Source organism: Mesoplodon bidens (assembly GCF_964165515.1).
Source record: "Mesoplodon bidens genome assembly, chromosome: 19".
Classification (NCBI taxonomy): Eukaryota; Metazoa; Chordata; class Mammalia; order Artiodactyla; family Ziphiidae; genus Mesoplodon; species Mesoplodon bidens.
In genome coordinates, this window is record NC_138179.1 from 45,287,523 (window position 1) to 45,313,422 (window position 25,900).

General features: G+C 43.9%; 1 protein-coding gene and 1 pseudogene across 2 annotated transcripts in view; both read left to right on the forward strand.

The window, feature by feature from the left end:
* Nucleotides 1-25,900, forward strand: part of PITPNC1 (phosphatidylinositol transfer protein cytoplasmic 1) — a 263,263-nt gene that overhangs the window by 49,186 nt on the left and 188,177 nt on the right. The window lies entirely within an intron of this gene.
* Nucleotides 7,042-12,155, forward strand: LOC308607669 (RNA-binding protein 4B-like; annotated as a pseudogene). The gene has a single exon. The product of its transcript is annotated as an RNA-binding protein 4B-like (transcript).

Genomic DNA, 25,900 nt, shown 5'->3' on the forward strand with positions numbered 1-25,900 from the left:
TTATCTGTTTACCTGTGTCCCCAGTTACACTGCCTGCTCTCCTTGCGGAGAGCAACCAGGCTTTTCATGTCAAATGAATAATGAATACAGCCTGGATACAGTGAAAAAAAGCAGTAACAGCAACTATGAAATAATTCATGGAAAACAATAGAACAGCCTAGCGGGCTCTGCTCTTAATGTCAGGCAATCCTGAGTTTGAATGTTGGTTGTCCTTAGCTAGCTTTGTGACACTAAAATTTTCAGATTTTTACTATGGAAACTTTCAAACATAAGCAAAAGTAGAGAGACCCAGGACTTCCCTGGTGGGCCAGTGCTTAAGACTTTGCCTTCCAATGCAGGGGGTGCGGGTTCAATACCTGGTCAGGGAGCTAAGATCCCACATGCCAAAAAACCAAAACATAAAACACAAGCAATACTGTAACAAATTCAATAAAGACTTATTTTTTAAAGAGATTTATTTATTTGTTTGTTTTTTGGAGGCATTGGGTCTTTGTTGCTGCACGTGGACTTTCTCTAGTTGCAGCGAGTGGGAGCTACTCTTCGTTGCGGTGTGCGGGCTTCTCATTGTGGTGACTTCTCTTGTTGCGGAGCACGGGCTCTAGGCACGCGGGCTCAGTAGTTGTGGCACGCGGGCTTAGTAGTTGTGCCTCGCGGGCTCTAGAGCGCAGGCTCAGTAGTTGTGGTGCGCAAGCTTAGTTGCTCCGCAGCATGTGGGATCTTCCCGGACCAGGGCTCAAACCCGTGTCCCCTGCATTGGCAGGCGGATTCTTAACCACTGCGCCACCAGGGGAGCCCAATAAAGACTTTTTTAAAAAAGTAGAGAGACCCTTCTGATGAACCCATATGGGGCCCACCCCGAATGCCCCACCCTCCACTCCTATCCTTGGATTTTTTTTGAAGCAAATTCCAGACAACATATATTCCAAATAGAATTATTTCAATAAGAACATTAAACTTTTAATTGATTGCAAACTCAATATGAACCATGTGCAAAAAAGAGCTGTCAGTGGGTTGGGGTCATGGGGAGGCCCTTTTAAAGCAAATCTTGAGGGATGAATACGGATTTTGGCAAAGAAAGGTTGTGAGTCGGAAGCTGTAAGTCATGTGTGTGCAAGGGGTCAACAGATTGTTTTTGCTGGAACGGGGGTCAGGGCGGGGAGAGGGAATGGGAAGAAAAACCTAGGTGTGGAACAGATAGGGGGCCAGGCCCTTGATGCTTTAGAGGCAGCCTTTTAGGTGGGGGGATGAGCTGGGGGAATCTTTTTTTTTTTTTTTTTGAAGATGTTGTGGGTAGGAGTTTATTAATTAATTTATTTATTTTTGCTGTGTTGCGTCTTCGTTTCTGTGCAAGGGCTTTCTCTAGTTGTGGCAAGCGGGGGGCCACTCTTCATCACGGTGCTCGGGCCTCTCACTATCGCGGCCTCTCTTGTTGTGGAGCACAGGCTCCAGATGCGCTCAGTAGTTGTGGCTCACGGGCCCAGTTGCTCCGTGCCATGTGGGATCCTCCCAGACCAGGGTTCGAACCCGTGTCCCCTGCATCGGCAGGCAGATTCTCAACCACTGCGCCACCAGGGAAGCCCTGGGGGAATCTTTTAGTTTTAGGTAACAATGTGTTCCTTTGAAGGTCTGCACTCAGTTGTGACAGGGGGCTGAGGACAGTAGTAATATTGATTCAGTGCCCTTCAACTATCTCAGAGCCCTTTCCTTGTTAGCTGATTTCTCCTTTAACAGCAAAAGAACTCGTCACTGGACATTTAAAGAACTGGCTCCTCTACCAACCACCAGGCTTTAGTGGAGGAGAAATGAGAACTCCGTTTTCCATGCTCAGCCCTACACTAAGATGACCTGGCAACTGTGTATTTTATTCCACTGGGTTTAATCCTTATTATGAATAACAGAGTGAAGCTTTGTTATTCACAGGAGTGCATTTCTGCTGCTGGGAGAATTAGCTGCAACCTTATTCGCAAGGTGCCTTCTGATGCAATGAGGTCTTTTGAAGTGTGCATAAATAGAGGCTATTGTTTAGGCATTTGGAGGTAAGGCTTAGATTGCTCCAGAAGTTCCAGTCTGACTCTAGGTATCTTTGTTGGGCTGATTCTTTTTTTTTTTCTCCCTGGGGCCACAAGTAGTAGTTTTCTCCATATGGCTTTAGCGACTTGCCTCTTCATCACCTCCTGAAACTAGGGCACAACCAACACTTTTTCTGTAGGCTTTTCTGCTTAGAGGAGGAGGAAATTGTTCTGAGTCCAAAAAAACAGAATGGAGAAAAAAATGTGCAAGTTTAACTAGGATATCACACAGAAATGGAGCCTTTGGTAAAGAAATAATTTTGTTTCTGATTAAGATTTTTTTTTAAGCTAGGAGAAATAGAAGCATAGTAAAGAGTGAGCCTATTAATTTATTGCCACCTGGAATCTCTTAGGAGATTATAGGATCTCTGAAGGAGAGAAATGATCATTTGTTTAAGTCTTCGAAGCTCGCACACCCCAGTTCCCCAGCACAATAAGCCTTTCTGGGCCTTTGGAGCAGCGGATGTGAAACTTCGTCTTCAAAACCGCAGAGAGAAGTCTCCTTCCTTTGAAGGTGTTTATTTTCTGAAGTTTTTACCTGGGATCCCAGCTAACACACATGGCTGTTTTTTGTTTTTTTAATTTTTTTCTTGCAATGAGAAATTTTAAGATCTACTCTCTCAGCAGCTTTCAAATGTACAATCGAGTATTGTTACCCACCGTCTCCACACCAATACATCACATCCCCAGGACTTCTCTCACCACGCTGCTTTTCTGGAAAGGCTTATTGAAAATGATTTGTGGGCTTAATCTGGGTGTTTTCTTTTGGTCACCTTGGTCTGCATGTGTCCCTAACTGTATGGCTGTCTGAGGTTCTTCCACCCAGAGTGAAGTGATTTTCTCATCTGGAACCAGATGCTTCCAGAATCGGGGCAGCTTCCTCAACTTGTGGGAGGGGGTACCAGGCTTCTCCAGGACCCAGGAAGCTGCCCTTTGTAGGTGCTTCACGCGTGCTTTATTCACAACTCCATCTTCATTATGCTACCTCCGTTTCTCCCCTCCACTGGATCTGTTTAGAGCCACCGGCCCATTCTCTCCTCTTTTGTGACTCTGTGAATCTAAGACTAGAATCTAGTCCTTCCCGAGGGATAAGATCTTCTGGTGCAAAGTCCTTTCTCACCATCCACAGACAAAATCACCATTAGGCCATGTTTACTGAACTGCAAAGGTGGGTGCGTCATCTCCTTCAAGCACTAACACTTTTATCTCTTTGCTCTTCCCCCTTGTCACCTGTGCGTTGTCACCCAAGCGATTAAAACAATTTGGTTGTAATTCTTTGATTTGCACTGACCTTCTAAGGGGTGTCCATGTTGACACAGCAAAGTCCCTTCTCTTGCCTTTTCTCCTCCGCCATGTTTGAGCTTGGCTTAAAGGCTTGGTATTTGGAAGAAGTTAAAAGTGATCCAGTGACTTGCTTTGGATGATGCTGATACACACATCTTTTGAAGCATTAGACTGGGGAGTGTCAATTTAATTTGGAGTCTGTCAGCTTGTTGCATTCTAATCACCTGTTTTGAGGTTTTGCTGAGAACCTGAGATTATTTGTTAAACTGCCATTGGAATAAACACAACACTTTTCTTCAAAGGGAAAAGAACTTTTTAAAGAAAGTAATAAGCATACCTCTATATTTTCTTGACAGATATCAAAGAAAAAAAATCTTCCTGTTTTTACCTTGACAAGACATCTGACATCGCTGGGAGGTTTTGCTTGCATGAGAACTTCGACATTATAATCTAGAAATCTCAAGCTCAACAACTTTCTCTGTCTGGGGGTGGGGAAAAGGGATGATAAAATAGTTTTCTATACAGCTGGTTACCAAAATAGTCAAATATGAAAGCTATTTCATCTCCTTTTAAAAAGTTAGTCTTTTGATATATGAATCACAATTGATGCTAAAAGGAAAGTGTTAAAAACATAAACTTTTTTTCTCTGCTAGTTCAGGTTTTGAATGTTTTAATTACTTAACTGTTTATTTTTCTGGCAGTGAGGTTAGTACTGGTAGCCAGTGATTACCAACAATTAAAAAAACAAGTCATCTAAGACAACACTTACACTCCCAGAAAACCCAATTAAAATCACACTTCGTTTTTTGCTTTCATGGTTTAGAAGTAAATTCTGAATCAGTTTCATGATACTTGTGGTATTTTTCCAAATTAATGACTTTGGACATTTGGACACTGAGCTGTGTGAATGCTGAATGTGTTTTCTTCCCTTTGCTATCAATTAGGTATTTAAGAATGCATCCTATGAAGAAATAGCCACCTAAAAATATGCCAAAGGCCACAGTCCTGTATCCTTCCTCAGATGGAATACTGCACAGGAGACTTAAAAAAAATTGCAGTTATATATGTCATAAAATTTACATTTTAACCTTTTTTAAGTGTGCAGTTCAGTGGCATTAAGTACATTCATAATGCTGTGCAACCATCACCACTAGCATCTCCAGAACTTTTTCGTCAACCCAAACAGAAACTCTGTACCCATTAAACACTAACTCCTTGTGCCTCCTTCCCCCAGCCCCTGGCAGCCACCATTCTATTGTACTTTCTGTTTCTAGGAATTTGACTATTCAAGGTACCTCATATAAGTGGCATCATGTGTCTGGATTATTTTGCTGAGCATAATGCTTTGTAGGTTCATCCATGTGGTAGCATCTGTCAGAATTTCCTTCCTTTACAAGGCTGGATAATATTCCATTCTATGTATGTACCACATTCTGTTTATCCACTCATCTGTCACTCAATGCACAGAAGACTTTTAAAATTTAATTTTTGCTCTCATCACACACATACATAAAATGGTAACCACGAGAAGAAATATGTTAATTATTATGTTAACATATGAAATATGTTCATTATTACTACAGCTTGACTGTAGTAATCATTTCACTATGTATATGTATCTGAAATCATCATCTCAAACGCCTTAAGTACATATAATTTTTATTTAAAAAAATAGAATAGTATAAAAATTTTATTTTTAATATGTGCCATTTGGCATTTTTCCCCCTAATTTCCTGGCATTCTTTCACTTGGGGGTCATTTTTTGAGCCTTACATGCTGACAGGTGCTGAGAACACAGGAATGAATGAACTCTACCCTGCATGCAGGGAACTTCTTTTCTGGTTGGGTAGACAGACCAGGAAATAGGGTCCAAGGCTTGGTGGTGGCCACCCAAGCAGAAAGCAGAGGGGAAGGTGGGTGACTCACTGTTGGAGAAGGGCCACATCCATTGTGGGTGGGAGTGTGGGGGCCTGATGAATGAAGGCCTCTAGGTCATGTTCTAAGTTCTCCTACTCAAAGGCTGGAAATAGATGTCAGCAGAATTAAAGGTCATGTATAGAAGGAGAATCTGATATACTGCAGTACTCCACCTCTAGGAATGATTTCTTGTAAGTTATATTCAAGTTTTACTGTCAAAGACACTTTTCTCCCCTAAAATAATAGAGCACAACTTTAACTCGTTTGGCCCCTAAATAGACAGGAGGTTGTGTGGCGTATGACAAACTCTCAAGCAGTATTACCATACACGGTGCAACACTTAAATTTTCTAAGTCTGATCTGTGCATTCTATTCCCATTTGTACATACAAAGAATATAATTAACTTGTCCATGGTGGAAGAATATAGAATCTGGATCTTCTGGCATTTAGCCTACTGTTCTTTTGTCTGTATTTCCTAGTACCCTGTATATAACAATGTGTGAAATTTTTTGTCCTCTCCATTTGTTAGCCATATGGGGGCTTTGGGAAGGTCCAAGAAGGTAGATCTCCAGGGTGCCAATTTGCACAGTATATTATTGACAAGATGGTAGAACTGATGTGCATTTGGATGGTTGTGGATGAGCTGAGGGCAATAGATGGACTCTGACCCATGTACCCTTAACTTGAAAGTGCAAACTAGTACCCATATTCACAATATGAGAGTTTCAAAAGCAGCTAAAGCATGCACCTTGCTTTCTAGATAGCAGATTCTATATAGTCTCAATTGCCTCTGTTATGTTCTGCGTTCTGCTCTCCCATCTATGTATTTGTCCCCAGTTTGATCACCATCTTTGGCATGTTTGTTTTGTAATCTGTAACTCTTTGTAAAATCTATTGGCGGTCTGCTAGGAACAAACTGACCACAAGAACAGCAGCATGGCGCCCGCGAGCCTGAGGCAGCACGCAGTGGCGCGTGCGTAAGCTGACGCGCGAGCAGTGCCCGGTCACGCCGCCGGGGCTCGGGCGCCCGCCGCCATTTTGTAGCGTTCTCTGAGACGCCGGAGCCGCCGCCAGCGCCGCCGCCGCCACCACACGGAAGCTCTTGTCAGCACGGTGACGCAGTTCATCGGAAACCTGCCCCAGGAGGGCACAGAGCAGGCGATCCGCTGACTCCTTGAGCAGTGTGGGAAGGTGCTGGAATGTGACATCATTAAGAACTACAGCTTTGGGAATTCCCTGGCGCTCCACTGGTTAGGACTCCTTGCTTTCACCAGGGAGGGCTCTGGTTTGATCCCTGGTCGGGGCACTAAGATCCCGCAGGCTCCGCCAAAAAACAAACAACAACAACAAAAGCCACAAAACTACGGCTTTGTGCACATAGAGAACCAGGCGGCGGCCGAGGATGCCGTCCACTACAGGCTGCACAGGGTGAACCCCACCGTGGAAGCCAGCAAGGATAAGAGCAGAGTTTCAGGGGCTTCCCTGGTGGCACAGTGGTTAAGAATCCGCCTGCCCATTCAGGGGACACGGGTTCAAGCCCTGGTCCGGGAAGGTCCCGCGTGCTGCGGAGCAACTAAGCCTACTAAGCCCGTGCGCCACAACTACTGAAGCCCGTGTGCCTAGAGCCCGTGCTCTGCAACAAGAGAAGCCTCCGCAATAAGAAGCCTGTGCACCACACTGAAGGGTAATCCCCGCTCAATGCAACTAGAGACGCAACTAGAGAAAGCCTGCGCGCAGCAATGACGACCCAGTGCAGCCATAAATAAATAAATTTATTTTAAAAAGAAAAAGAGCAAAGCTTCAGCCAAGTTGCACGTGGGCAGCATTAGTCCTACTTGTACCAACCAAGAGCTTTGGGCCAGGTTAGAGGAGCATGGTTCAGTCATCGAATGTGACATTGTGAAAGATTATGCCTTCGTACACGTGGAGCAGACAGAGGATGCAGTAGGGCTGTCAGGGGCCTTGACAACACAGAGTTTCAAGGCACACGAACATACGTGCAGTTGTCCACCAGCCAGCTTCGGACTGACCCTGGGATGGGAGATCAGAGCGGCTGCTGTCAGTGTGGGAAAGGGGCACTGGTCAGAAGAGTGCCCAGTAGACCGTACGGGTAAGTGTGGCGGACTTTACCGAGCACTATAACAAACAGTATGGAGCAGCATGCACACCTGACACCGTTGGCTATGGGGAATCCGTGTATAACCATGATGCATAGGGCGCACTCCACCACTATTAGCCTTACCGAGTCTGCTCTTAGGAGGCAGTGGCAGTAGCAGCTTCCGTGTCCAACTACCTACAACTATTACTTGTCCCATCTGCTTCAAGACCACAGCACAGCCCTAGGTGAGGATTGTGCTGGCAGCCTCTCTTTCCTATACAGTGGAATCCCTCCTACCTTGCTTTCCTTAGGAGTTGACCCCTCTCCCTGTCTACCTGCAACATCTCCTTTCCCTTTATTTTTATTTATTTTCAAATTTAATTTTCTTTAAAAAAGTTTTTCAATTGGCTGCACCTCATGGCATGCGGGGTCTTAGTTCCCTGACCAGGGATGAACCTTCTCCCCCAACCCCCAAAGCGCTGGGTCATGACCACTGGACCACCAGGGAATTCCCCTCCTTTCCCTTTAACATGACCATATGTAGTGACAGGCAACCTTCTTCTCTTCTCTGTTAGCTCTGGACTTTGACCCTGAAGCTAATCTTCTGAAATTACTAGGACCATTGGGGTTTTGTTTGTTGTTGTTTTGTTTTGTCTTTATGTCTGATCATGGTACAACATTAGCTGAAATTTAGCCTTGCTTTACTCCACTTCTCTCACTTTTTTTTAAATAAAATATTTTGACAAATAAACGTTTCTAACGCTTAAAAAAAAAAAAAGAACAGCAACAGAAGGAAAAGCATTTTCTTAATGTCATTGCATGGATGACAGGGTAGACTCTGTAATTAGCCTTTTTTTTTTTTTGGCTGCACACTTGCAGGTATCTTAGTTCCCTGACCAGGGATCAAACCCAGGCCCCCAGCAGCAGAAGCGAGGAGTCCTAACCACTGGACCACCAGGGAGTTCCCTATAATTAGCCTTTTTGATCTTGAGCCCTAAGTTCTTGCTGTTTATGTGAGTCCATAGCAATCTTAACAGTTCAGTGGTTTCAGTGACTATTTCTTTGCTAAGAATTCCCCAAGCCACAGCATCAACCCCAGACTCTTTCCAGTTTTGCAACTCTTTACTGGATATTTGTACCTGAATATCTTGACAGCACCTCACAATCAACCTAAAACAGTATTTATGTCACCACCTTCCCCCAAAACTGCTTCTGCTCCTGTCGTCCTTATTTGTTTTAGTGACACCAGCATCTTAGCTGCTGAGATTAGAAGCTGTCTTCTTTCCCACCACCTCATTAGAAACTAAATAGTTGGTTCTGTATCTTTTACCTGGACATGGCCTCTTGCTTTTTTCGCCTCATCTCTAAGTCATCTTCTTTTTACACTGCCTCCAGAGTTAGCTTTCTAAAACTCAAATGTGATAGTCACTCAGCCCCCTTCAGATTCTGTAGTGACTTCCCATGACCTATGAGATAAAGTACCAACTGCTTACCAACTTCTTGTTTTCTCACTTGCAGCTTGCCCTTTAGTATCACCTATTTCTTTTCCCTCCCCAAATCCTACTTGAGTTTTCATGCCTTCCTGCCTCTGCACACTGTTAAATCCGTTTCAGCTAAATGTCCGTTATCGGGATATTATCTTAAAGTTTCTCTTTTCTAAAGCTTTCCCTACCCTTTCTTCCACCTCAAGCAGATATCTGCCCCTTTGCTCCTGTAGTTCTGTTTTAAAACAGCTTTATTGAGGTCTAATTTGCATACCATAAATTCACCCATAAGTTTTAGTAAATCCATGTATTTGTGCAACCACAATTCAGTTTTAGTACTTTCTGTCACCCCACAAAGTTCTCTCTTGCCTGTTTGTAGATAGTCGTTGCTCTCACCCCAATCTCAGGGAACCACTGATCGCTTCTGCATCTATAGTTTGTCTTTTCTAGAAATGTCATATAAAATCATATAAAATGCAGTCTTTTGAGAGTGGCCTTCCTCAGCATGCTGTTTTGTTTTTTTTTTTTGCGGTACATGGGCCTCTCACTGTTGTGGCCTCTCCCGTTGCGGAGCACAGGCTCCGGACGCGCAGGCTCACCGGCCATGGCTCACGGGCCCAGCCGCTCTGCAGCATGTGGGCTCTTCCCAGACTGGGGCACGAACCCGTGTCCCCTGCATCAGCAGGCGGACTCTCAACCACTGCGCCACCAGGGAAGCCCCAGCATGCTGTTTTTGAGTTCATCCATATTGTTGAGTGTATCATAGTTGGTTCTTTTTTATTGCTGAGTAGTATTCCATTGTGTGGATATACCACATTTTGTTTATCCAGTTACCAGTTGATGGACGTTTGGGTTGTTTCCAGGTTGGGGCTATTATGAAAATACTGCTGTGATCATCTGTATACAAGTCTTGGTATGGATGCATGTTTCCATTCCTCTTGGGTAGATACTTAAGAGTTGAATTTCTGGGTCATATGTTTAACTTCAACAGAAACCACCAGGCTGTTTTCCAGAGTGGCTGTTGCATTTTATATTTTACGTTCTGCTTTCTCCACATTCTTGCCAATATTTGGTATTATCTGTCCTTTTGATTATAGATATTTTACTGGGTGTGGTGGTATCTCATTGTGGTTTTAATTTGCATTTTCTGTAGTCATTTAAAACTGCTTTCTATTATAGAATGTTTTGTTGTGTTGATATATATCTTCTGATCTGTGCGCTATGCTAGGGTTTGTTAAGTGGATGAATGAACAATCCCATACTTAGGATGAGTGGCCAAATTCTCAGTTATTTTTGGAACAGAAAACACTGATAAGTTAACTTCAGAAATGATATAAAAGCCAAGTCTCTTTCCCTGAACAAATTTTTGCCAGAGTTTCTAAGAAGCAATAACGTTGACTGAACTAAGTTTTGCTTTCTTTTTTTTGCTCACCCCTTGGTGGGAGGTAATGGATAAAAAATATAGACATAGCAGGAGAAGGAGAAAAGAAACAGTCTTTAAATGACTAAGAGCTTGTGGAATAGCTTGGGAGAGAGAACCGTTTGGGTTCTTGATTACTCCATGGTTCCAGATGTGGGGACTCCATTAATACTGAGACTTCTGCTTCTCCCCACTTGCTTTTCTCTGTCAATTCAAACAGGAGACTGCAGACATTTTCTGCAAAGGGTCACATAGTAAATATTTTAGGCTTTTTGGGCCAATACACAACATCAAGGATATTATGTAGGTGCTTACATAATGAGAGACTAAACAAATTTCCACAAATTTTATTGATGAAATTCAAAACAGAATAATAATAATAAAAGGGTACAATTTTCTGTTATACAGGTCTACTAATGAAAAGAATGGAATTCTTTTTTTTTTAATTTATTTATTTGTTTTCATTTTTGGCTGCGTTGGGTCTTTGTTGCTGTGCGTGGGCTTTCTCTAGTCACGGCGAGCGGGGGCTACTCTTCGTTGTGGTATGTGGGCTTCTCATTGCGGTGGCTTCTCTTGTTGCGGAGCACAGGCTGTAGGCACGTGGGCTTCAGTAGTTGTGGCACGCAGTCTCAGTAGTTGTGGTGCACGGGCTTAGTTGCTCCGTGGCATGTGGGATCTTCCCAGGCCAGGGATTGAACCCGTGTCCCCTGCATTGGCAGGTGGATTCTTAACCACTGTGCCACCAGGGAAGCCCAAGAATGGAATTCCTTTGAGGAGGATAATATTTTGGTTAATTGGAGTTCAGAGCTAGTGTTTCCTATCATCATGGTAGAAACAGGGCCTCATTCTCCAACGAGGCTTCACTGAAACACTGTGGTCTTCCATCCTGAGAATTCACCAGACTGTGCTGGCTGCATTTGCCCTTATAGTGGTGGAGAACTTTTCACATGGAGGAAGCAGCTTAAGAGGATAAGGTCTGGGGTAGGACTCCTTGGGTGTGAGTTTCAGCAAAGACTCAGTAGCTGGCAGATCTTTGACTACTTACCTGACCAAAATCTAGGAGCTTCTGTTCCTTCATCTGTAAAAGGTGTCATACCTACTTCACAGGGTTGTTGTAAAGATTAAATACAAAGATTAGATTAGAATGGCAGTTTATAAATACTATTCTTCTTTTCATTTTTTTTTTCAACGATTTAAAAATGTAAAACCATTCCTAACTCACAGGCAGGGTGGCAGGCTGGATTTGGCCTGCGGGATATAATTTGTGGACCCCTGCATTAGAGTATAAACTGGAATTATTGCCACTTACTTTAGAAGTAATGATTGCTTTTCCCCCCTAATTGCAAAGCACCATATGCTCACTGCAGAAAACTTGGAAAACAGAGAAAAGCACAATAAAAAAAAGTCGTTCAGAATCTTTACCATCCAGAAGTGCTTCACTGGTGGTTCCTTGTCTTTGTACATATATACACATATATATATATATTTTTTTTTAATTTGAAGATTTATTTATTTATTTTTTGGCTGTGTTGGGTCTTCATTTCTGTGCAAGGGCTTTCTCTAGTTGCGGCAAGCGGGAGCCACTCTTCATTGCGGTGCGCGGGCCTCTCACTGTCGCGGCCTCTCGTTGCGGAGCACAGGCTCCAGACGTGCAGGCTCAGTAGCTGTGGCTCACGGGCCCAGTTGCTCCAAGGCATGTGGGATCTTCCCAGACCAGGGCTTGAACCCGTATCCCCTGCACTGGCAGGCAGATTCTCAACCACTGCGCCACCAGGGAAGCCCACACATATTTTTAAAAATTAAAACAAACTCATACTATGCATACTGCTTTGTATCTTTTTCACTTACTAATATATACTTGTCACTAATAATCTTCTATAACCTTAACCTGAATTCTAATGACTGAATACTATTCTGTTATACAGAATATATATAACTATATATAATATATATAACTATCTGTTATACAGATGCATTGCAGTTTACTAAAACAGTTCCCAACAACATTAAAGTTGTTTTGAATTTTTAACCATTAGACATAACTCAGGTGTAAACTAATACACAAATGTTTGTACACATTTCTGATTAATTCCTTGGGATAAATTACAAGAATTCAGTCCCTGGGTTAAAGAGTATCTACATTATTTTTAAAAGATTTTTTGAGTGGAGCATTTTTGAAGTCTTTATTGAATTTGTTACAATATTGCTTCTGTTTTCTGTTTTGGTTTTTTGGCCCAGAGGCATGTGGGATCTTAGCTCCTTGACCAGGGATCGAACCTGCACCCCCCGCATTGGAAGACAAAGTCTTAACTACTGGACTGACAGGGAAGTCCCAAGAGTATCTATATCTTTTAAGTTTTGGTGTATCTTGCAAAATTGTTCCGGAGGAAAGGTGTATAGTTCTATACCCTCCCAAGTGGTGTATAAGTACATTGTCATTTACTGTGGTCTTATATTTTTACTTGGTTATTGGGCTTATGGATTTAAACAGTGAAAACATTTTTATTTTTGAAACAATTCAAATAGATTAAAATGTACAGACAGTAATGAAACTTGCACCCATGTACGCACCAGAAAGATTACGCAAGTAACATTTTGCTGTACTTGCTTGTGTTATTTTAAGAAAAACACGTTATATGGGGCTTCCCTGGTGGCGCAGTGGTTGGGAGTCTGCCTGCCGATGCAGGGGACACCGGTTTGTGCCCTGATCCGGGAAGATCCCACATGCCGCGGAGCGGCTGGGCCCGTGAGCCATGGCCACTGATCCTGCGCGTCCGGAGCCTGTGCTCCGCAGTGGGAGAGACCACAACAGTGAGAGGCCCGTGTACCGCCAAAAAAAAAAAAGAAAAACATGTTATAGATTAAAAACTAAGTCTGTCATTATCATCCCATTCTACAGATGAGAATGGGAATCTCATCTCATTAATGAGATCAATCAATCTGCAAAAGGTTAAGAAATTGTGTAAGTAGTAAGAACAGGTAAGTGCTTTTACTTACTGGTAAAGTAAGTAAGAGGTTCTTATTTACAAGAACCTCTTGTAAATAGCATATGGCTAAATTAAAAAAAAAATCCAGTCTGAGTTTTTTAACCAGCTATTTTAATCTGTTTGCATTTATAGTAATGGTTGATATTTTAAATTATTTCTCTTATTTCATGTTTTCTATTTTCCATACTTTTCCTTTGCTTTCTTTTTCTCATTTCCTGTCTCTTACTGAATTGAGTTTTATCAGTTCCTCCCTTTTTTCCTCTACTGGCTTTATTATCCTTAAATGTGTGTTCTTAGAAAGCAGTCTATAATTAACTCCAGTCATCCCCCCTACCAGTTTATTTTCTTTTCATTTAGCTTAAATTTCTCCTCGTTTTTGGTATTTTATAGCCTTTGATATTCTGCCATTTAACTATAGCATGTGTAGATTTGTTTTGGTTTATTCTGCTCAGAACTTGCTGTTATTCTCTACATAGGAGATGTATGGCTTTTACAATTCTGGATTAACTATTATCTTTAAAAATATTGCTCCCCTTCATGTCAGCAGCCATGAAAATGTGCCTCTCAGATCTCCTGCTGTGGGAAGCCTAGTTGACTGACCCCAGATGCCATGTCTCAGGATTCACTCAAAAGCCACGCTTCCCCTGGGCTGTCCTGGTTGCTGGCTTAGTAAGACATGGCTACTAGTGTTAGCCCATCCTGTAGGACATAGGACTCTTCTAATGGGGAGTCCTTGAGCCATGACTTTCAGGTCTGAGGTTTCTCCTTGCCCACTCTTTCTCTTCCCAACATCCTTTCTTGGCATCTGCTTATTGGAGGACCCAAACTAACACAGTCTCTCTATTTGCATCATCTGGGTCTTGCATTAAATAGGTCAGAATAGTCTCATCGTACTCCCTATTCCAGGAGCTATTCTTTCATGCCCCTTTTATCTCTGTGATGCCCCTTGGTCATTTCTTCAAATCTGTCTTCCATTTTACTTAATTCTCTCTTTACTTGTGTCTAATCTTTTTAACATATCTGTTGACTTTTTAATTTCAGTGATTATAATATTTATTTCTAGAGGTTCTGTTTGGCTTATTTTCATACCTGGCTGTTTTTCATATTTTGTTTCCTCAGGGTTTTATTTCCTACTTTTATGTCTTTCATAGTTTTAAGCCTATTTATTTTGTATTCTCTTTTTCAAATTTTAATTTTATTATCCCAAGTTCCTGGAATTCTTTTTTTTTTTTTAATTAATTTGTTTTTTGGCTGCTCTGGGTCTTCATTGCTGCATGGGGGCTTTCTCTAGTTGTGGCGAGTGGGGGCTACTCTTCGTTGAGGTGCATGGGCTTCTCATTGTGGTGGCTTCTCTTGTGGAGCATGGGCTCTAGGCACACAGGATTCAGTAGTTGCAGCATGTGGGCTCAGTAGTTGTGGCTCATGGGCTCTAGAGCACGGGCTCAGTAGTTGTGGTACACAGGCTTAGTTGCTCTGTGGCATGTGGGATCTTCCCAGACCAAGGATTGAACCTGTGTCCCCTGCATTGGCAGGTGGATTCTTAACCACTGGACCACCAGGGAAGTACCCAAGTTCCTGGAATTCTAACAATCTTGTTTGTTGTGTTTGCTGTTTTCTTCTCATGATATATTGTAATTTTAAATTTTCTTATAAGCTGATCTTGAGTGAGGATTACTTTTTCTGTGACCTGATAACAGGTCCCCTCCAGAACAATTTGCATTGCTTCGTCTAGAGATCTCAGGAGTATCACTGGCTTGGGGCCAGTGTTTCTGCTAATTTCTTAGTTTGGAACTCCCTGGATTACTCTCCTCAAGGCTCAGATCTGGATATCCATATTTCAGAGGAGAGGTTTCTTTTTTTCACTCAGAGCCCAAGGACACACAAAATTGTTGTCTTGGACCCCTTTTCTAGGGTATGAGTTCCCCCCCACCCACAGTCTTCACTGAGGAAGCCCCTCTTTGAGGATCCTGCCTCTCCTCAAGTGTTTTAGTTTCAACTCTCTGCCTCATGGCAGCCCATGGTTTCACCTCCTTTGTCCACTTGGGTTTTAAAATGCAAGTCTGTAAGTTACAAAAGCAGTCTCAGAATCCACTCATGTGCTTTTACTCAGTTTTTCCCTTTCTTTTTCAGGTCATATTTTACCCAGCATTCTTAAGTATTTGTAGTGGGAGGGTTTTTCCCACACTGTCTTAATCTGCCACCATATTGCTGCACCTGAAGTCCCATTTACCATATTAAGTTCTGTGCTGCAAGGCTTCTCAGGGTACCAGCTTCTAAGCAGTATCATTAGTGAAACCCATAAACTCACCCATTGTTAGAAAAGCCAAGTGCTTGAGATCCTATTGAGACTGTAGATATATAGTATGTCCTAAGGGATCTGAAAAAAAGGCTACCTTTATTTTCCAACCCATGGTCACTTCATTGGTAAATCCAGGAAGTGCCGTAAGATTTTACAGATGGAACTGATGCTTAGAAAACAATGAAATTGAATCATCATCATCATCATCATTATTTCTTTTACGACACAGGCCTAGGAACAGAGCTCTTCTGTTTTCCTCCCTACTTCCTCCCAGCTTTCCCACCATCCTTCTCAATTTGTCCTTTGTCAACAGGGCAGAAAAGAAGGGCTGAAGTGATGTATGGGTATAATCCACTGTGCACTGCTAAAAAGATAAACTTAAATGAAGTGATTTATTACCTGGTGACAGGTATTCTGCCCCCAGAATTGTCTGTCAAAGTGAATGCTCATTGATTTTTCCATACTTTCTCTGTCAGCCTCTGGATAGCCATTGTTCATTACAGGTGGATAAGCAGTTTAAGATGCCAGCATATTCTCGCAGCCTCCGCACTGTGCTGCAGGGGTTAGCCTTTATTTCTGTTCTAGGGCTCAGAACTCTTTCATTCTCTTGCTTTAAACTGTGTATATGAGAAGAGCAAATGCCACTGGTTTCTCAAATTACTCAAATTAGAATTAAAACATATTCTGTATTCCCATTTTGAAAATGCTTCTAGAATCTTCCTACTTGAGTCAAATAGATAATAGGTCCCAATAGAACAGCACAGGATAATATATAGCTGTCGGGGCAGTGCCTGAGTCAGTGTGGTCTGTCTTAGAATAAAGATACTCCATATCCTTTGGGAACTAATGAAATAGGTAATTTTCTTTTTTTTTTTTTTTTTTTGCTGTACGCGGGCCTCTCACTGCTGTGGCCTCTCCCATTGCGGAGCACAGGCTCCAGACACACAGGCTCCGCGGCCATGGCTCGCGGGCCCAGCCGCTGCGCGGCATGTGGGATCTTCCGGGATAGGGGCACGAACCCGTGTCCCCTGCATCGGCAGGCGGACTCTCAACCACTGCGCCACCAGGGAAGCCCCCGGTAATTTTCTTTCACTTAAGGGGACCACATGCATAATCATACAGGACATGTCTTTCCCGTTTTGCTCCAAACCCACCCCACTGTGTTGGAGAGTGACAAGCAAAATCTTCTTTTCAGCAACCACAGTGCAGCCTTGGGAGTCAGGATCAGTGTCGTGGCGTCTCAGCAATGCCCAGGTGTTGAGGTGGTCTTAAAAATCTGAGAATTTTGACCTGGCATGAACCTTAGACCATTTAATCCAGTGTTTTAACTGTAGATGAGGAATCTGAAGCCTCAAAGGATGTTATAACTTGCTCATCATCAGAGAATCAGTCACACAGCCAGCACTCAACCTGGTCCTTGGACTTCCTGCCCATCACTGTCCCCTGGGGAACTTCTCTTCCACTTCTCACCATTTGCTCTCACAATGTACTGCTTGAATTTAAAGAGGACTGTGTTGTTGGTGGCTCGCATCATTGAAGTTCATGTGTTTGGTCCTTTGACAAGGAGAGTTCTGCTGATTCTGAGTTGGGAGGAGGGAGCTTAGCTACAGTTTTGATTTTTCCTTTCTTTTTCCTTTTTTTCTGTCGTGTACTTAAGTATGGTGACCTGGACAAGAACACCACAAAACAGGCACTTTCCAAATACACGTTGTACTGGAAAAAAAGACTGCTTTTATGCAGTTGGGGTGGAGCCAGGGAAATTATTTACATGATGTAATGGTGTTTTCTAAATGCCATATTTCAAGGAAAAAAGACTAGTTGGATCACTAAATAATTATAGGCAAATACATAGATTGTATTTATATATACACACATATGTATAGTAATATACTAATCGTATGTAGCATTTGTATTTTTTAAAACCATAAGCATCCTGTAGTAATTTGGACTTGTAAATGCCTTTGCATAGCAAGTAACAGTTTATAATAGCTAAGGAGAGAGGAACACTGATAGTATTTTTCTCTTTGTACCTCTGATTGGCAGGTAGGGGGAATTGAAAGCTTGATTTGGGTTAGTTTTTTTTTTTGTTGTTTGTTTGTTTGTTTGTTTGTTTGTTTATTTATGGCTGCATTGGGTCTTCATTGCTGCAGGCGGGCTTTCTCTAGTAGCAGCGAGCGGGGGCTACTCTTCGTTGCGGTGCTCGGGCTTCTCATCGCAGTGGCTTCTCTTGTTGCAGAGCAAGGGCTCTAGGCATGTGGGCTTCAGTAGTTGTGGCTTGCGGGCTCCAGAGAGCAGGCTCAGTAGTTGTGGCGCATGGGCTCAGCTGCTCTGTGGCATGTGGGATCCTCCCGGACCAGGGATCGAACTCGTGTCCCCTGCACTGGCACGCGGACTCCCAACCACTGCGCCACCAGGGAAGCCCAGTTTTGGTTTTTTTCAATACTTAGTCACAATACTGATTAATCACTTTCTTAATTGAATATGTGGCATGTATTTCCACAGGATGCATTTGTGGCAGCACTGAATCAGCTTTCCCTGAGCCCATACTAATAGTTCTTACAAGTTAAGCAGGATGTTGCTTTCATGGAGTAATGATTTGGTACTTCACATAGTGCTTTGGAGGCCGGAGGAAGCAAATTCAACCTCCAGAAGTCCTTAACTTATACCAGGAGAAGCTACCTGAATGTGTATTTGGTGGTAAAAGTAAAAAGATATTTTATGTGTTCAGACAGCAGAGGAAAAAAATATATAGACCTGCATTATATTCATTTTCTTCCCTGTGGTCCCTAGTGGCCTGATTATTCATCTGGCTGAGATGTAAGATCTTTTGAGCTTATAACATAATAGTTATTCATAAAGGCATTTAGGCTGATGGCTTTCTCAGAACGTCCTGCTGTTCAGGATGGACTTCATCTATATTTCAATGAATTTCTAAACGGGAGAAACAGAACATTTTCCCTTTGATTAATTCATTGGTTTTTTTAGTCCTTAAGGACCCATATGCTGGTGAATTCCAAAAGGAAGTCAGTAAAGGAAAAATGGTAAATTGGAATTGAAACCGTGAACCGGCCCCATAAAAATCTTTGAACACTGTCCTAAATTCAACATCTGAAATATAGTGGGTCAGGCAAAGATTTATGAAAGCTAATTTTAAAAGCTAACGTAAAATTGCACCAAAGAAGCACATTGTTATGAGTTGTATAAAGTTCTTAGGCTGTTTCAGACCACTTTTTTACAACTTTCTGGCTTTTAACCTACTTTGCCCAAGAATCAAGTACTTTAGCAAATTATAACTAGTTAGGTCATAGACACATGCTTTGCATTCTTGGGCTATTCACTGGGAGTATGCCCTCTGGAACTATGATTTTAAGATTTTACATTATTGGATGTATACCTGTCTTAGAGTGGTCCCCAGAGATCAACCCTAAGATGAGAAATGGGGGAGGTGATCCTAGGAAGCCCAAAGAAGAGCACAGGGCAGTGAGAAAGGGGAAGGAGGGGAGGCAGTAGGGTGTAAAGGAGAGTTTCCTACTGATCCGGTATAGAGGAAAAAGCCTTGAAAAACACCAAGGAAGATCATCTGCCTCAATTCTAGCACCAGTGTGAAATCCCATTTTAAATACCTTGTTGAAAAAGACTTGATAGCTGACATAACTCTTTTTTTGCCTTATAAGTGATCTGTGAGATTGGACTTGCCAGTGTTGAGTTCTTCCCAACTTGAATACACAGTGTCCAGGAACTAGCAAAATCAGCCTTTTGTAGTAGGATCTTTTTAGGACATGGCTCTGTCACCCAGGTATGGGGGGGGGCACCTCCTTCTGATGTCCTTTCTCCAGTCTGAGTGAGGGAGAACCAAGACATGAGCTTTCTCTCTGGTGCCTGGGGCATTGGTGGGCTTGGGTCTTAATCTTCTCTGCCTAGTTGTCCTCAAGGGAGCAGTGGAGTCCTTGAACTGGAAATTCTCTTCCCAGGATCTACCAGAAGCTCCTAAAAGTTCAAGGAAGCTTAATTCCCAGTGTCTTGGGTCAGGTTGTTTAGAAGTCAAGGGATTCTCATGGAGATGATATATTGGCCTAGGAGGTGGAGGTGAGGAGAGTGGCAGGGCGGTGGGGGAAAGGGAAGTTGTAGCTGGGTTCCTGGGGAGCTCTGTCGCCCCTTGCCCAGGGGTCAGCCTTTTGTTTCCCTCTCCCGTGTCAGCCATTGATCGGTTATGGGCCTCCCTCAGGGCAGGTAGAACCTTCTAGGTGGAGATGCTCCCATAGGCCAAAGGCAACTTTACAGACTAGGGGGCCAGATGGGACCATTAGCAGTCAACACTTACAGCAACCCTTACCTGGTAAAGGGATACAGGCAGGTAACTCTGGCCTTACCCAGCAGAGCATAGGGCCAGGCATCCACCTTTTCTTACTCATTCCCTTTAACACAATTCACCGCTCCTCCAAGCGTCCCTCTTCACAGCAGTCCTTTGCCCTTCCAAATTCAGTGTCCTCGGCCCCCTCCCTTGAAAAACTTACTCCTGGACACAGGAAAGGAGAATCAGATGCCCCTGCCTTCTGGCACCCATGGCTGAGCTGGACCCCACTGGGGGTTCGCTGGCTCTGGGAGGAGTGGTGGTCCCTGGTGTTGGTGGGAGGTAGGATGGGAGATGATGAAGGCTTTCATCCTGATCCATCTTTCAACCATTTGCTTCCAGAGTCAACTCATGGCAAATAGGTCTCAGCAGTGAATATTAATTTTCTGCCCGAAACTATTTTCCTCCTGTATACAGGGCTTTGACCCTACTGTTTGCAAAATAACAGGCTGGCATTCTTGTGCTGAGGTCCCCTTGATTCCTTCTTGAGCCTGCTTTTGTTCCCATTTTAGCTGAAAAGGGCTCTGAGGCATCCAGATTTTTTGTTCCTGACCTCAGATTTCTTTCCAGATACAAGATGGGGAGAGGGAGCTGTGGACGAGTGAGAAAGGTTTCAGTTGTACCTGTTTCATATTTACTCTGACCCAGAGTGACTGGGGTATTAATTTAATGGATGTTGTCACCAAGCCTTTTGAAGTGGCCGTGGTCAGTGATTGAATGGCTGTTACACAATTTTGAATTTGGGAGCCAGGTATATTTCTTTCGCTACACCAACCTGTCTGTCGCTTTAGGCATGTTATAAGGTTTGCTTTGCCCGCACCCCAACCAGATTTGCTCTACAAGTTAATGTCACTCAGGGTAAACGCTACACTAACTCTGCATCAAAGCCACCTGCCAGCCACAGCCAGGTGTGTGGTGCATTTGGATATTGTGTCAAAATATCTCCATGACCTCTAAGAATAGAACTGCCAGAGGTCAGCCTGATATTCTAGAAAGCTGTCCCTGTGACCTTCTCCCTCCATTAGAAGTGAGTCACTAAATCCACCCCACATTCAAGGTGGGGGGGATTAAGCTCTACCCAGTAGAGGGAGGAGCATGAAAAAAAGGTTGTTTAGGGGTGCTAAAACCACCACAGTGATTAATAAATGCTTTTGGAGAGATGCTTTGAGTCTATGCAAGAAACTTGTTTCTCCTTTACTTTCAACATTCACCAGTGGATCTCACTGGCAGCCATTATTACCATCATGTTCTGTTAATGGTTTTCTATTTCTTTCATTCCTTCTATGTTTATTTCTTGGAATTCTTCTGTGAGGATGTTTTGTCCCTTCTCTTCCATTTATTTATTTATCCACTTATTTGTGTATATCAGTATAGACTCAGCAGGTATTTGTGTTATTCTCTAGGTGAGAGATGTTTTTAAAAGGGGAAAACAGCCTCGCTGAACCAGGTAGAGGGAGGTGGTGAGGGAGAGTGTAGATGCTGAGGAGGAGGACATGGTGGAGGAAGCCAAGTTCCTGAGAAGGCCGGTGAGAATGAGGTCCAAAAGGGGGGGGCCTTGGCAAAAATGAGGGACACTCTGTCTCAAAAACAGGGACAAAGAACGCTTGGGAAGGTTGCTTTTTTTCTCAGGAAGGAGTTCCCATTAATTATCTTTTGTCTTCTCTGTCAGGATGTTTTTTGGTGACGACAGTAGGAAATTGGCTTTTGGAATTTAAATTTTCTTGGCGGAAATTCCTAGCCTCTGGAGGAGGCTTTCTTGAACCACAGCACTATTGACATCTGGACTGGCTCATTCTTTGTTGTGAACGGCTGTCCTGTGCACTGTAGGGTGTTTAGTGGCATCCCTGGCCTCCACTCACCAGATGCCAGTGGCATCCTCCCCTCCTTCCCCAGTCTGATCACCAGAATGTATCCTGTGCCACCAAGTTGGAGGCAGTGCCACCAAATTTCCCCTGGAGAATAAAATGGCTTTTGGCTGAGAACCAGTGATCTGAAATAGCATACACCATGCTGGCCATACACAGAATTCCTGAGTGTTCCTTTTGAAAGACTAAGACGATGGCATTTACCTGAGTTCCTGCACAGAGAACTCAGCTGCCCTGGTGTGAACATCAGCGTGGCCGCAGTTGATAAGTGGGTGGGTGGGGGTGGGGGGTCCTTGGGAACAGCTGATGATGTTCTCAGCACACAAGAGGAAATGGAGCTCTGGTTCTCAGAGGGTCTTTGTTCTGGCGAGTGTTGCTGTGGTTATAGCCTTGCCTTCTGGTGGTGGGTTGTTTTGCTTTCTCTGTGGTTTCTGTGTGCGTTTGAGAATCAGCTTCAATGTGATGTCAGCTGGGGACAAGAAGCTCTTCTCACCGATGAGCTTCTGAAAGCCCATTTGTTCTAAATGCAACATGACACTAACCTAGCTTGGGTGCACGTCGGTTGCTGGTAAAGTTGTTTCCTGAGCGAGCCGGGGATGGCGGGGACTCCTAGTCCTTTACAACTCTCATTTTATTTTCCGGAGACACTTCTGCATTTTGACTTTCTTTTTTTTTTTAACCTTTTTACCTTCAGTTAGTTCTTAACAAGACACTGCATTTCAAACACAGCAAACATGACAGAGATTGAGGAACGAGGCGGAGGCTGAAACGACCTTGCACGACCGCTGATGCCATCTATTGGTGGTTGGCAGAACTGATGCCCTTCGAAGCTTTGTTCATTGCACAGAAAGTTGAAAATTGGCAGCAGAGAACCTTCCTTGCACCCAGGGAGCTTGGGATTGGCAGGATAGGGGAAGGGTAGAAGGGGGGGGCAGTAATGTGGGTTTGCTTCGTAGATCAGCACCAGTCATCGGTGGGTGCTGGGAATCCATATTTAAAGTAATTTTAGGAGGATTTTTCAAGGTACTGGCTAGGATGCCATTGGGACCTAAAATCCATTGATGAGTCAGTTGTCATTTAAGAAAGAATCCCAGGGTTTCCCTGGTGGCGCAGTGGTTGAGAGTCCGCCTGCCGATGCAGGGGACATGGGTTCGTGCCCCGGTCTGGGAAGATCCCACGTGCCGCGGAGTGGCTGGGCCCGTGAGCCATGGCCGCTGAGCCTGCGCGTCCGGAGCCTGTGCTCCGCAACGGGAGAGGCCACAACAGTGAGAGGCCCGCGTACAGCAAAAAAACAAACAAAAAAAGAAAATCCCAGTGCATTGGGCTTTGGGGTGTTAACAGAACAGCAGGGAGATCTCAGCTAAAAACAGTCTATTCCATAGAATTAACACGCAGCTGGTATATGTGAAATTTGATTAGTCGGGGACACTATGAACTCATTCTAACCAAGGAAACTAAGACTCGATGAGGAAAATAACTATTGTATTTTATCTTCTTTCAAAGTGCTTTCAAATACTGCACATTTGTTTCTATACCAATCCATTTCGGCCAGCATATCCCCTTTTTCTGATACCAAACTGAGATTCCTAGAGATTAAGTTTCCTGGGTCCACATATCTAGTTGATAGTGAGAGCCAGAATTAGTCCAGCCAGTGGATCCTCAACCCTGGTTGCACATAAGACTCACCTGGGGTACTTAAGAAAAAGCCCAGTGATTGGCGTCACTGCCACATATACTGATTTAATTGAGCAGGGGGAAGGACTGGGTCGGGGGTTCCCTTTCAGAACTGTAGTGATTCTAATGTGTTGCCTGGGTTGAACTGCTACAACTCAGAGTATGGTCTATAGGCCAGCAGCAGAGCATCATTTGGAAACTTGTTAGAAATGCAGAATCTCAGGCCCCATCCCAGAACTTCTGAATCAGAATCTGCATTGTAACAAGATTCCCAGGTGAAGTTTGGAAATACTGGGTGTTGCCTCTGAGGCAAGATTTTCTGAGCTGTCCATTGGTCTCTCCACTGGGGACTCCAGGTTTTTTTACCACTCAGACAGCATTCGAGGATTGGGTGGCCTCCGCTGAGGGTCCCAGCTTCCCTCTGCCCTATGAGTTCTCCTAGATCGAGAACACAGGTGCTCCCCTCCTGCCCCTAAAAGTCTTGCTCAGTGCTTGCAGGTAGAGTGTGTTTTCACAGACCCCAATTTCCGGGTGCATCATAGCATTGTCACCAAACCAAGACTCCAGCCTAGGTGCCTCCAGGCTCTGCCTGTTAAGAGTGATGGCACCCTGACTTGCCGGTGATGAAAGGGTCACCTTGTGTTCAGCCCCTAAGACTCTCACTTTACCTCTAGCTTAGAGACCGCTTGGATTGGAAAGGAAGGAGGTAGCGCCTTTTTCTTTCCCCCTAAAGAGAAAGTATTCTGGGTCAGTGTTTGTTTTCTGAATCTTTGAATGAAATGAAGCCTGTGAGGGCATCTGGGAAACTTTTTGACGTTACAGACAGGCTTCCTCCATCCCAGCTGGACTTGGGTTTCGGTGGAGGGACCTCTTACCCAGCAAACCCATCCATTGTCTTTCTAAAAGAGATCTTTTTTAGTTCATTTCTTCAAATCCAATGCTATACGAGTGATCTTTTCTAAATCTGTAGCTGCATTTTGGGTAGTGCCTGAAAGAGACACAGAAGTCCCTGTTCAGCCTCTTTTTGGGAAACTGAGAGCCTTGGCTTCTTTTCCACCCATCCTGTGCTGTTTTTAACAACAAACCCCCTTTGATGAAGGGCCAGTCTGAGCCGGGCAGAGCCAACCATTTCTCCTCTCTTCCAAGCTCCCCTCCACCATCTCCTCTCCCTCTTCCAACCTTCCTCCCCGCAGGAACAAAACAATAACAACAAACCAAACTGGGAAAAAACAAGGGAGGTTTGTCCCCATTTCTGAAATCCTTTGAAAGGATGTTATTGAAAGAGGATTCAAAAGTGCATGGAGCGTTTCTGTGTCTCTTTTTCTGGAAGCGTTGGGAGGTCTCTGTGCACCCGACCTGGAGAGACTGGAATGATCATTTCTGCACGGAAGCCACTCATTAGTGGCCACCACCAGCAAGAAGACCTTGCCAGTTGCTTGTCATGCCTCTGAATTCAGAGGTTTGAAAAGACCCCAAATGGGGCTTGTGGCTTTCTTCAGTCTTGTTGGGTTTCATTTTTTTCCCCTTCCTCTTCCAGCCCCTCTGTTCTCTGTCCAGCGGTTCTCCTCTGTTGCCCACAGCAATCCCAGCAGTTGGTACGGGAGTAGGGGGAGCTGGAGGCCAGGTTACCTCGGAGTCGAGAAATCCTTAACTGAGCAAGTCACCAGAGTCATACACAGGAATAGGTTTTTTGGAAAATCTCCCGATTCAAACCATCCTCCACAGCTCCCCCCCACCTTGCCTTTCCAGAGAGGCTTGTTTCTTCTGGTCCCTGAGAAGCCAGTTACTGAGACACCCGGGGCCCCACCTCTGGAGGCATCTGTTTACCAACAGTGCTGCGTAAACTCTCTAACACGTTTCCTTTCAGCTCACACTTTCCCTCCACACAGACAGAGTCCTTAGGCTCTTTTACAGTGGAGGGTGTTACAGAATATAGTATCACTCTCCCTGTGCAGAGAGACAAACTGGGGGAAGAATCAACCCACGGCCAGCGGTGTAGAATAGGCAGCCAGGCTGTTAAGGTTTTTTCTCTTTTGCTCTTTACCACAAGAAAGCGCTTTGTCAGGAGGAAGTGCCAGTGTCGTCATGGAAATAAATGATCAGGCGGTAGCAGCCAGATGAATTGAGCCGTCCTTGATTTGGGAGACCTCTTGCATTAATATATCTAAAATTCAGTGTACAAATGAGCATAGGATGACTTGATCTGGGATACTTCTTGCAGTTCTTTTGCAGCTCAATTAGTAAATTTCCTTTCCCTTTGAATACCACAACACTCTCTGAAACTCAGAGAACTGAGCAGGTAGAACGCTGAAGGAGTTTTCTGAAGGACGAAAAAAAAAAGCAAGTTTGGAAACATGAAATAGTGATCCTCATTTGGATCATGCCTTCTGGTATCTAAGTGTACCAGTTCCTTTAAATTCCAAGGACTGGCGGGCTCTTTGGATATTTGTC